This window comes from Crotalus tigris, unplaced genomic scaffold (genome assembly GCF_016545835.1).
Source record: "Crotalus tigris isolate CLP2741 ecotype Arizona unplaced genomic scaffold, ASM1654583v1 scf7180000017625.6296891, whole genome shotgun sequence".
Lineage (NCBI taxonomy): Eukaryota > Metazoa > Chordata > Lepidosauria > Squamata > Viperidae > Crotalus > Crotalus tigris.
Window position 1 is genome coordinate 5,987,137 of NW_024096520.1, and position 13,372 is coordinate 6,000,508.

The 13,372-nt window shown below is 39.4% G+C and overlaps 1 protein-coding gene across 5 annotated transcripts in view; it reads left to right on the top strand.

Annotated features, from left to right (window-relative positions):
- Window positions 1-3,995: 3,995 nt before the first annotated feature.
- ITPR1 (inositol 1,4,5-trisphosphate receptor type 1) overlaps window positions 3,996-13,372 on the top strand; it is a 253,455-nt gene continuing 244,078 nt past the window's right edge. For 2 of the 5 annotated variants that reach the window (XM_039334136.1, XM_039334137.1), the window contains exon 1: window positions 3,998-4,620. The gene's annotated coding sequence lies outside the window, so the exon portion shown is untranslated. Of the gene's footprint in view, window positions 4,621-13,372 lie in introns of all 5 variants that reach the window. The other 3 variants (XM_039334139.1, XM_039334135.1, XM_039334138.1) reach the window with 3 other exon arrangements.

A 13,372-nucleotide genomic window follows, 5' to 3' on the forward strand; every position in this document is an offset into this window, starting at 1 on the left:
ATTTTGTTTATTCCCGGCTTGGACTGGACCCCGATGAAGACTTTCTAACAATAGGGAAAATGCCACAAAATTATAAAATGAAAGCTTTAGTATAACAAAGCAAGGTCCATATAGCAGCTTCTTGTTTGCAGTCAAATCTCCCTAGAGAGCTAAAATAAAATTCCCAGGTTACAAAGCTCTACTGCTGTTCCCTCAATTGATATTCATAATCAAGTGGGATATCCATGTAAGTCTGCTGCAGTGAAAACAATTCATTTTGGAACTTTTAAAAACGACACAGGTTTTGTGTCTTGAAAATGGGAGGGGGTTATCTTAAAGAATGAAATCAAAAAGAAATTAAATCTAGAAAGTGCCTACAGTTGTTCGGTACTTCTGTGTTTTCCTGTTTTTACTATCTGTTTACAGTATGTTTTATTCTGTAAATTCCCAAGAATTATGTTCTGAGACTGGCAACATAGAAACACAACAAACAATTTTTCATGGCATGAGAATCAGATTCCTTTCTGAATCCATACACTTATGCAGAAAGCAGAAGAAGACTGCATAGAAGGTGATAATGTACGCTATGTCTGGCAGCTACATTCCTTAGTGGAACAGATATAGCTTGGGCACAGTAGCCCATACTCTATTAACTTTCCATTGAGGAAGAAAGTTATGAATCTGCCCTGAAGAAGACTCAGAAGCTACAGTCTCAGCCAAGATTAATACTGATTTTAATAAGGAATATTAGTGCAAGAATTAAGTATGAAGCACTGGACAGAATCTTGGCAACTGGTAGGAATCTCCAACCTTTATTTATTAGGGAATTCCTTGAAGTTCTTTCAACACTTGGAATCAATTCTTCCCTGTCATTTTGCAGCCTGAACTGAACTGCCAGCAATGAGATAATCTACTAACAAAGTCCTCTTCTACATGTTGATTATGTCTAACATTCCTCCTGGTACTTTCCCAAACCCTTCTTACATTAGGTGGTAAAAATACAGCAATGATACTGTTCTTTGATATATGCTTTAGAGACCACATAATATCTGCTCTAAAGAAAGTACACCAGTTCCTGCATATTAGCAATCGGACTTCAACGTTTTAGTACTGAATTTTAAGGCTGTTAATTGTTAGGATCCAGAGACTGAAGAATTACCTGCTTTACTATTAGGATTTGTAAGGTTAAGCTCCTCAAAATCCCACAGCTGAGAGATTGCATAATGTGGATAGAAAGAGACAGTCTTTTCTGTTGGGGCAACCTAATTTTGTGATGTCTTTTTACGAGAAGCCAGATTGGTAGTCATATCGTCTGACTTTCTGAAGCAGGTGAAAATCTGGCTTTTTCCTCTGACATTCAGAATCTAAGTGACCAAAGCTTCAACAAAATTTTTTGTCCTTTTATTGTCTTTTTTGCTTTTTTAATTACTTATTTTACTCGATTTTGGATTATAATCTACCATAGGATGCTTGATAATGTGGAAACTATAAGTATTTTTAAGAAATCAGTCTATTATTTTAGAAGATGAGGTTTTACGTAGTAAATGCTGTTTGAATTTTATTATTAGGTCTTAGAGTAGGCAGGTAATAGATGTAGTCTTGCAATAGACTTGGAACCATCCCTCAGAGATCTCAGAATGCCTGAGTTTTGAAGCCCTTTTCGATAATGAAAAATTAAACACAATGATGTGTGAAAACAAAATTAGGTGCCAAAAAAGTAAAACAACCTGACTACTTTTATTTGCTACTATAAAGTAACAAATATTTATTGTAAGTGTAAGGCATCTTTAATCTTGAAGTGCAAACGTGACCTTTCTTCCTACCCTTATTGCTTATTCACGATTATAAAACTATGGATGTGCCAAAGGTCCTGAATGTAGCTCTTGTTCTATAGTCAGTTCTTCTAGTATGTAACTGGGAGCTATTTGTACCAAGCATGGAGCATGTATAGAATGGTTTACCTGGGAATTCTAGAGGTTAGGACCTCAGAACTCTAGGACATCATTCCCCAACCTTTCCGGGTTGGTGGCCCGGTGTGGGGGGAGGAAGAGGGGATGGTTTTGTGTAAGGGACAGACATGTGCACATATAGCTTTATTTGTGTGAGTGCTGGTGTTCATCACTCATTCAAGTGGGGCTGCCAGCGCCTGCCGTTTGCGTGTGTTGGGCTGATCGCACAAGCGCTGGCCTGCCATTCATGTGGCCCAGTTGCAAATAGGCCGTGATCTGATAATGGGCTGCAGCCCACCCCTCTAGGAGATATTCTGTTAGAGGTGGTCCTGTAGTATTCTGAAAGTTCATCCACTTCAGGTGAAGAAGATAAACTTTTGTAAAATATATGAAGTAGCCTCAGAATGACCAGGTTGGTATATTCCAGAATTCTTGCATTCCTGGAATGGTAGATTTTGCACCTCCATGTAAATATGTTTACTGGTCAACAGATTTCTGTTTACAGTATCTGCATACTATGAAATCTGTTCACTATGAATATTTTCACAAGAGGTGTCTATCTCCTGGTTTTAATTATTTGTAATGAAGTAATATCGATAAAGGTGAATATTTGTAGCTCAGGTTTGAAATGAGGGGTCATCGGTGCTCTCTGAGCTTGGTTGTTTTCTTGCAGATGTTTCATTACCCATTCCAGGTAACATCATCAGTGCTAGTAGAGGTTTGCTCTCAAGTTATAGTCTAATGCAGGGGTGTCAAACTGCCGGTCCATGAGCCAGATGCGTCACGTGGAAGCTGCACCCACCCCAACTCCAGCAAGGGAAAAAAAGTGTTGTGACACATCACGTGACACAGCGAGTTTGACACCCCTGGTCTAGTGGCTTGTCCTGTCAATGTTAGAAGTAGTAGTAATTTGGTTCCCCTTTAAAATTAGTGCTTTAAGGCAACTGTATGATGGACTAAATTCATACAATTTGCTAAGCTGTAATGTCAGTTTCTAGTTTGAACCCAGCAAGATTAGTTTGTTTATAATTAGTTTGGAGATTATATCATACACATTATCTCAGTTTTCTTAACTGTTCAAATAGTTTGCTCCAATGACTAAAATTTATGCTGCCAACCACATTTGTATTAGAATTATTCTGTATTGTACATATTCTTCAGAATGCCATGACTAGCCAGATAAATAAATGGATCTACAGACAAATCAAGCCAGAGTCCTCATTTGAGGTACAAATGGCCAGGCTCAAATTTTGTACTACAACATATTATATGAGGATCTTGCTCTCTGAAGAAGTCAGTAATGCAGGGAAAGGGGGGGGGGAGAAGGAGGAAGAGAAAGAGGAAGAAGAACAAGGAGAAGGAGGACCAGCAACTAATGCACTTGTTACAGTGGCAATTGCTATACTGTTGGAAGACCTGAGCAGATCATCATGAAGAAAATCTAATAATGTATTCAACAAAAGTCAGTACCAACTTGATGGCTCATAATTTTTTTTTTTTTTTAAAAATTATACTGTACATTTAATGTTCTAGATTTTACAGTGTTTCTCAATCTTGGCAATTTTACGATGTGTGGACTTCAACTCCCAAAATTCTTCAGCTAGCAATGCTAGCTGGAGAATTCTGGGAGTTGAAGTCCACACGTCGTAAAGTTGCCAAAGTTGAGAAGCACTGTTCTAGAAGTTCCTTAAGACCTAGTAGTGTCCCCAGGCTTGGGGGTCCCAAGGAAGTGGTGCCATCCTAAGATGTCAAGTGAGTCTCGGCAGCTTACAACAATAATGTAACCACCATTAGGGTTGGTATTCTTACTTTTTCCATGCTTTGTGGTGTGTATAATTTAACTTTTACTAATATTTTAAATAATGACTGTTTATATTTTTATAATTACTGTATTTATATTGTTTTGACTATTGTATGCTGCCCAATGTAACTTGTGAGATGGACGGCCATATCAAGTTGATAAAAAAACCTGAAATAAAATAAAAATCCATCTACTTCACTGAATTCTATTACGCTTTTATTACAGCCTTTCATGACGCCGCAGATGATGAGAATTCTTGGCTTGTTCCAGGAAGTTCAGAAAAGAGTTGACAAGTTGCAAAACACCGGGGAGGGGGCTGGAGAGAAACACTCCCCAGAAAATTTCCTCCACTCCTTCTAATAGTGGCACCGGGTGGGAAGTATTTCTGAACCGAAGAATTGGTTAGTGGCAGATGGCAGAGAAAGGCGAAAAAAGGACTCAACCAATGGCCGCAGAGGGAGAACTTTCGCTTCCACCGTCCGCTCGCCGAACATTCTTTTTGATTTGACAGAGAAACATTGCTCTGTTTGCCAAGCCTCTTGAGCGGCCCGTCCTTCCAGCTGGGAGCATGCTGGGAACGGTAGTTCTTTTATGAGACACCATCGGCTGGCAGAGGGCAGTATAATTCATTCGGTGGGAACTACATTGCCCATGAAACCAGTCGGGAGTATATAATCAGCTGCACCGAGCTTGAGAAGTGCAGTAACCATGTGGCTGTGCTGTTGAGCTCTTTCTTTCTCTCTTCCCCGCTGAGATTTAAGCTGGAGCAGGAGCTGCTGAGCCTGCATCCCTAACGGAATTCGGCAAATTCAGGGACATGGGACCACCAAGCTGCTAATAACCCTTTTCTCGCTCCAGCTCCAGGGCGAACCGAGCCCCCAATGCAATCAGGTAAAGGCAAAAAGAGGGTGGTGGAGATGACAGCCCAGCTAAAGTCCGCCCGTTGCCCCCCTCCCTCCGCACACTTGGCTTTGGCAAGCTTCTTTAAACGCTGTGCCCCCTTGAAAGCGCTTTCCTCCTTCCTCACCAGGCTCCCCGATCCCCTTTCTAGCGAAGGGATGGTGGCTTTGGCGGTGGTGGAAAGAAGCAACAGTTCAAAGGGCGCTGCTTTCCGCCCGCCACTCTTCTTCCCACCCCAAAGTTTGCAGCAGCCCTCGCCACCTGAAAAAAAAGAGCGTTTGGGCGCTGCAAGGAGAAATAAACCTCGTTGAAAAGGCGTCGTCTGTGAGAAGAAAGTCTCCTCGGTTAGTTAAAACAAAACAAAAAAACAAACAAACAAAAAAACCCTGCCTGGCCGCCGGTGCAGCAAACCGTTATAAGGCTGCGGATAGTTAAGGGAGATGTGAACTAGGTTTGTGCGTACAGTATTTAGCTGGTGCTTGGCGAACGAAACACAGGAAGCCTCCGGGACTTCCCAGGCGTCTTAAAACTCGCTTGTGGCTCCGCATCCGCTGCTTTTCCCCTTTAAACGGGTCTTGTTTCGTTCAAATCCCGTGCTTAGGTCCTGGGTTGCTGTTTTGCGCGGGAGCAGCCGAGAGGCTTAGTCCGGACCAACTGAGTTGGGGCAGGAAACTTTTGCCTTCTGAGGAGCGAAGGGACTTCCTAAGTTTCGATCACGTTTATTTCAAGAAGAGCGGAAGAAAGCTGACCCCGATTGGCTGAAGTTAAGAGTGAAAAGTTGCGTTGCATAGGTGCTCCAACCTTAGCCTGTAGATGTAACTTTTTGAGAGTTAATTAAGCTATTGAGTTGTAGTGTACAAACTTACTAGCCTGTATTTCTTGGAGAGACAGAAAAGATAAACCAAGATAGTCATACAACAATAGCAAACTGGCTGTGGAAATCCTCGGCATTTGGGTGTTTCAATCCTGCCTGTGTAGAAACCTGTGTGGATAAAAACCATTAAAAAGAGTCATGTTTTTATGGATCCTAGTATGGTGATACTTTGTGTTTAGTTAAAGATAAGAATCAGTTAAAATGTCAGTCCTTTCCTGATCTGTAGTATGGAATTAACTTTTTTCTGTTCTGCTGCATAATGAAAGGGCATTCTTTGTTGTTGTGCTTTCCACCACAATCCAATTCCTATGATTGTTTATACTGACGATGTCTAGTTTATACTGACGATGTCCAGTTTTTTCATGAAGCCATCGTTTCTTTACATTTTATTCAGTAAACATAAATTGCTGAATTTGTAAGATGCTAAGCTGGGCAACAAAACACAAGAATTAAGTTTACACATTGTAGTAAATTAATAATGGCAGACCACTTTACAGCTTTCCATGATGTGTGAATAAGGACAAAAAAATTGTTCAACTTAAAATAATTGGTTCACTTACAACCATCTTGTGCCACATGCCTTGTTGTGATATTTAGGCATTTAAAATGTTGTGTCACCTGCAAACATGGTCTCTTGTTTGCTTATCCGCACCCAGATGTGTACAGCCTCTGCTTCCTGCCTTTGCAAAAAACAAGAGGCCTTAGTTGTGTTGCTTACTTTTTTTTAGCAATCAGTGCTTCCAAACTGTTTACTTGAATTGCTTACTTGTGATTAACTATTTATTCAATTCACTCTGTTTTCTGAGTGTGCACAGCATGCTTGTCTAAAGTATCATTGTGTTGAGTAAGCCAAGCTAATATGATTTGCTAGTGATGCCTTAAGTTATATGAAATAAACCAATTGTGGCTTATTCACTAAACTGGGTTTGAACAAACCAAGGCTTATATTGTATGAACAGAACCTAACCTTAATTGTTCTGCCCCAGGCAGAAGTCTTATAGATTTCTCTTCAGCATGACTCTTGCTCTGTAAATGATTTCTCTTCCATCTTTTTTTTCATATAGATATTATGTTAGCTGCTCTGTCATTTCCTGGTTTCTCTCTGGATTCCTTTTACAAAATTAATTTTGTAGTTAGTAGCTTCTAATCCCAGGTAAGGGGGCTGGTTTAATGAGCAAGGTTATTTATGAAGATATTTCTTTTGCATTTTACATAGCTCAAAGTGCTTATAATAACCAAACTATTTGTGGAACAACCAATCATGCATTGCATGTGGTCTCCAGACTGTACTTGGTGTAATCTTCCAATATCTCCAGTTTTCCTTTGAAGCACACAGAGCGAATGAAGTCAAAAGTTGTTTTTGCAGTTTGGAAGACTTGAAAGGGAAAAAATGAGTGTCTTAAGACTAGCACACTGTTATGGAACCCAATTCACCCTAAATTCCTGAATACAGCTTCAAAATGGGATCTTTTCCCACTCACCTTTGGAGACATGCATCATAAAGATTAAGGTTGCCCTTGGGTTAGCAGAAATGGCTCCCTTTTCCTTGACATCTGTGGTTTGTTTGGTTTTGGTTTAGCAAGAAGGTTGTATGAAAACAGCTACTGTGGCTTTGCAAACCATAATTAAAGAGAACAGTAGGTTACTGTTGGGGGCTTTAGCATTCTCATTTTATTAAGGGAAATGGAGTAGTTGCTACATTAGTTACTAATAAGGTCCCAGGTACAGTTTGAAAGGCTAGTTTGATCTGAACAGCCATCTATACCTTGACCTTAGCAGATCTGCTTCCCTGATAGAAGTGACCCTGCCTGGACAAAGCTTCATGAGAACTTCCCAGTCTTGGCAGAGACCTACAGACACTGTTGTGCTCAATTGTGACCCCAGCATCCTGGAATAGCCTCCTATTCAAGCAAAGGTCACCCACCCTCATTGATGGCCTTTCAGAATGCCTTTGAAGATTGAAGAGGGGTTGAATTGTGCATTCATATTTACTTGTACTTATTTAATATTTGGTCTTATTGACACTGTGGCTCTGAACTAGTGTTTTTATTTACGATTTTACTTCATGATTCTGTGCCCCTCCTTTCACAATTGGTGTAAATTACATGATTTGTATGACAATATCACAATATGCCTGTCGTGGTTCTCTCCCCTCTTTGCCCATCCAACAATTACCATACAGAGTGTCTAATTTTAACCAAAGATTGAACTCTGGGGCACATGTCAGATGGAACTACAGTTTTCTTGGACTGAGTATATATATATATTGGTGTTTAACTATTATTTGCCAAGTTCATGCAATTCATTAAGCCATGAATCATATTTTATAAATGGAAGTGGCTGAGTTTATATAAAATGCTACCATGCCATAAAATCATAGTTCATGAATGAAAATATTTGAGTTTATACAACATAATAAACCAATACACACAAACCATACAACATAGCACAATGTTTAAATCTATCCCACTATATGTAATCTTCACCATATCCCTTAAAGGTAGGTCTTATTTCTTTTTAAAGCAGATTAGATTACCTTTTGTCATAAGATGACAATCAAGAGCTCATCAGTCATTTATCTCAGTCTTAGGTTGCATTCTGTATGTACACAGGTCCTCTAACATTTTCCCATGTTCAAAAAGAACTCTATTTAATATTACAAATATAATTGTAAATGTTAAAGATTCTTTTCTAAAGCAGATAAATTGCATATTTTCTTGTCTGAAAGTATTCCACTGCCATTAAAAATGTTTGTGATATATATTAGAATAGAATGAGTGCATGCTGGCTCTTGCTTCTATCAAGCTTTTAAAAAATATTTGCTGTATAAGTTGAAGGACGTGTTATATAAACATATGCATGAATGTTGTTTCAGATTTGCCTATGAATGGTCTTAAATGGTCAAAAGATGGGTGACTTCAGTTGCCTAATTCTTAAAGTCTTGGTAACTAACAATCTAAATATTTAGTGGTTACCTGGACTACAATAATTGGACCTTTTAAATAAAAAGTTCTTATATACTTCCCAATGTGTATTTTGTAACTTCCTGTTGATATTCTACTGCCCTTAAAAGAATATAAGTGATACATATTAGAATGGTGGTAATTTGAGTGCATGCTAGTTCTTGCTTCCTTCAAGCCCTATGATTGTATGATTCTTATTAAAGACTAATAATCAGATATTGCTCAAAATACCTGAAGCAGAAAATGCAATTAATATCTCTAATATATAATAGAAAAGAAATATAATAGTAATGAAATAATTATTTGATATTACTAAGTACACCAACATGGTAAATTCTGCCCTGAGGTGTTGTGTGCTAGTAGGTTAAATTAGTGTCTCAAAGTTAGGATGTAGGAAATTGCCTTGTATTGAAAGGGACTATTGGTTGTTTTTTTTTTTTTTTTAATTTATAAGCCGCCCCATTCCCGAAGGACTCTGGGCGGCTAACAATAAAAAACACATAAAACATAACAAAACAACAATAAAAAAACAATCATCCAGGGGTAAGGTTTTATAAACCCCAGGCCTGCCGGAAAAGCCAGGTCTTAAGTAGCTTACGGAAGACCAACAGGGTGGGAGCGGTCCTAATCTCCCGGGGGGAGGTGATTCCAAAGCGTGGGCGCCATCACAGAGAAGGCCCTCCTTTGCGGCCCCGCCAAATGGCACTGCTTGGCCGACGGGGCCTGAAGGAGGCCCAGCCTGTGGGATCTAACCGGACATAGGGAACTATGAGGTAGTAGGCGGTCTCGCAAATAGCCTGGCCCTGAGCCATATAGGGCTTTAAAGGTAATGACCAACACCTTGAATTGGACCCGGAGACCAATAGGCAACCAGTGCAGCTCACGGAGGATAGGTGTAACGTGGGTGTATCGAGGAGCACCCACTATCACTCGCGCAGCTGCATTCTGGACCAACTGTAGTCTCCGAATACTTTTCAAGGGTAGCCCCATGTAGAGCGCGTTGTAGTAGTCCAAATGTGAGGTGACAAGGGCATGAGTGACTGTAAGGAGAGCCTCCCGGTCCAGGTAGGGTCGCAACTGGTGCAACAGGCGAACTTGTGCAAAGGTCCTCCCAGCCACAGCCGTCAATTGATGTTCCAAATTCAGCTGAGGACACCCAAGTTGCGAACCCGCTCCGAAGGGGGTATATTTTCCCCCGCAAGAGTCAACACTGGACAGTCGACATGATCCTTGGGAGGCAACATCCAAAGCCACTCGGTCTTGTCAGGATTGAGCCTGAGTCTGTTAACCCCCATCCAGACTCTCACGGCTTCGAGGCAATGGCCCATCACATCGGCCGCTTCACTGAGACAGCTCGGGGAGGAGATATATAACTGGGTATCATCAGCATACTGGTTATGCTAATCCACTGATGGACACCCAGCATCTGGAGCTCTTGAATGTTGTAGTTCAGCAGTTTTTGAAGGGGATAGATTCTCTATTCCTGGTATAGGCTTTGCTAGATTTAGCTACCATGTTGAATCTTGACTTATTTAACCTTGATTTATTTGTTTTAAAAAGCAGCCCATCAAATATACAAAATTCCAGGCTGCTTACAATATGCTTACTTAGTTTATTTGTCACATTACACAAGATGTATAGAATGGTTTGATTTATAGCTAGTTTACTGAACAAACTATAGTAGCTTGCCTCAATATAATGCTAAATAGATGATATTATGGCAGTCTGTTTGAATTCAGTTAATGGTGATTGGTATGGCTTGCTTCAAGACACAATGGTTATTATAAATCAATATGGATTTAACAGTAAATTATAACTCATCTAAGACGAATGAAAGTTTTTCAGTCTTCTCAAGAGAGAAGATGGAACTACATAGTATCTTCATTACTAGGAATAAACCCAAGTGTTTTTTTTTTTTAGTCTTGAAATGTTAAGGAAGCTCTAATGAGCAAATATTTGTAGCATAGGAAAAACAGCTGTGTAATAGCTGTCACGAAAAATCTAAATAAGGCGATGCACTATATGGAAGCCTAGAAGTAGATATTTATTAAACAATTAATGAACAGCAGTACATCAAGTGTTCTATGTGCTGCATAGTGGGATACAAAGTGATTGTGTCACAGTCATATAAAATCAAGAAATAGGGTGAGAAGGTTTTGAGAAGAATGGAGTTTTGTAGCCCACCTCTGCTTCCCTGCTAATCTTAAATAAGGCGAGAGCATTTTAAATGGAAATAAAAGCAACAGAGATCCAGATAGCTGAAATAGAGTGACTTATTACCAGAAACTCTTTAAAAGAAAATGCTGTCATAACTCTCTGCCAACACATATTAGGATGCTGGTTTTATTAAATCAGGTCAAGGTCACAAAATAGCATGCGAGCTTTTAAGTTCTAGAAAACTCTTTTTCTGGGAAGATGCTAAATGATCATCAAATCAGCAAATGAGTCATCAAAACCAAGGGTCTTTGGTTCAAGTAGGGATACATCAACATTATCATCTGAAATTCAAACATCTTTTTTTCCACAGATATAACATCACTTTCCAGTGTCAGTGCTTGATCCGAAAGAAACCCCAGTCTAAAAAAACCTTTAAGGGGGAATGCCCTTTTATTCTGAAGTTCAGCTGCCAGAGTCACTTTTAATTTCTCAGCTCTTTCTCCAGTATCCAGCCTTTTGTAGTCTGAAGATGCACAGAGGCCCTGGAGATGATCAACTCTGAACTAGTTGGGTATTAGGATAATTCCTGACAGTTAGTTCAAGATCTGCAAATGATCTTAGAGTTCATTAGGGTGTGATTCATTTAGATGGTTAATGAAATGGAAGACAAGACAGTTCTAATGATCTGAGCAGAAATTTCCCTTTAGATAGAAGGGAAAGATGGATCCCAACTTTCGCAAGCTCTTCAGCAAGATATTGTGATGGATGGTATCATAAACCATCAAGGGTTCCTTGGTGTCAACAGGTTTGCAGTTCTTCTGCCTATCCTAGTATTGATTGTTCTTCAGAGCCATCTTTTGAACCCAAACCGGAAAGGATTGGCATAATCATCTAAGACCCTCTGGAGCCACATATGATTTATACTCTCGTGATAAATTTGGTCACTCTGTGTAGCTTGGTTCTACATATCTTTGAGCTGAAATCTGATAGAGCAACACATTTGTTATGAAAAATTGAGTTTCCTTGGAGATAGCTTGTATATGACACACATTCTTTCAACATATCTATCTCTCAACATAGACTGGGGTGTGGGGTGGAGAAAATGGCTAGAGATATATGTTTAAAATCCATCCCTGATAATAATATATATGCTCAGTATGCTTTAGGAATCAGCCTCTCTCTCTTTTAGTTGGTGATTTCTGGACAGATAGAACTACCATGTGTAGGGAGCTGTGGGTAATATTTTCCAATATTTTCTATTTATTTTCAGAATAAAACCTCACCATGTTTTTGCTAGGAAAATTGAAAAACAAAGGGGGAACAATAAGAGCAGAGGTTTTTTTTTTCTCTTCACATCATTTTACTTTGCTTAAATGTGACTTAAGTGAAGCTAGCTAACAAGTTTACAGATCAGTAACTTATAATTTGGCCCATGGTTTGGGTTCAGAAGATCTGCTAGGATAAACTGCAATATAACTTAATGTGTCATGTGAGCTAGATCACAATAAGTAGTGTGTTTATTTGTACAACTTGGGAAACTTCCTTTCTCAAGAGTTTAATGCTACATTTGATTGGGATCACATTGCATTCAGCTATTGTTAGTTTTAACTGTGATTCTTTACATATAGCTAGCTGACTGGATTTACTGAGTGCAGTAAAATATTTCCAGCTGAGATATTTGAGCCACCTCCTGGTGCTATACTAAGACCCTGGTCTGTTTTGCTTGAATGGGTTTGCAGTTCCTGTCCACTCATGTTTGTCCAAAACTCAAAAAAGTGTGATGCAAACTATATTTATGGAGATAAATGGTATATTTGGTGGCATGCTACTATTTGCACATTCCAGTGAACGTGGGAAACAGTGAAGGTTGGCTTATGTGGCATTTCAAAATTAATGACAAATGAGGCTTAGAGTCAAAATATATCTGTCAGTGTTTGGGGAATGAAAATGATGATGTAAAAGTGCCTTAAACTAATACATTACAGCAATCCACACGTACCCACAATTGCATACGTTGAGGCTTAGCCCCTTGTGATCCTAGCAGCATGTTTAATTGTGGCAGGAAGTATTTCACTTTCCCAAAGCATTTCTTAGAATATAACAATGAAGGATGCTACTGACATGCAGTGGGAATCCCAACCACATATCAGTTATCAGACTGAAACAGGCTGGTTTAGCAGGCAACAAGCTCCACTTTTCGCAAGGCTATAATGCGGCATTTGAGGATTTGACAAATATTGTACATTTTTGACAAAATGAGTTGATTTGTATAATTCACTGGAATAAAGGAACAAGTTTTCTAGCTGTTGGTTCTTGGTCTGATATATTGTGAGAAGTGCCGTTTCTATCTTCTCAGAGCTAATTTTGGACCTTGACAGGCTTTCAGGTTCTAAATAAGGAATTATTTCTGTGCATATAAAACACCAGTGTGCATTATCTTGACTCTGTTTCTGCTGATTCTTTGGTGCCTCTGCTTGAAACTCACAGTCCTGACAATTAGTGTTGGAGTCCATGCTAAAAATAATCACCATGGCAAGGTGTTCTTCATGCTGATCTTTTTGACAGAAAAAGATGATTAACTATAGAAGCAAGATGGGGGAGGGAAAGGAAAATGTGAAGTAAAGAGAGGGAAACAAAAATAGTTCATTTTTTGTTAGTGCAATCACTTAGATAAAAACAGTATTTTGCATTACCTTTGGTGGGATCGGATGGGAATTAGGGCATCCATCCTTGCTCTTCCTGACCTCTC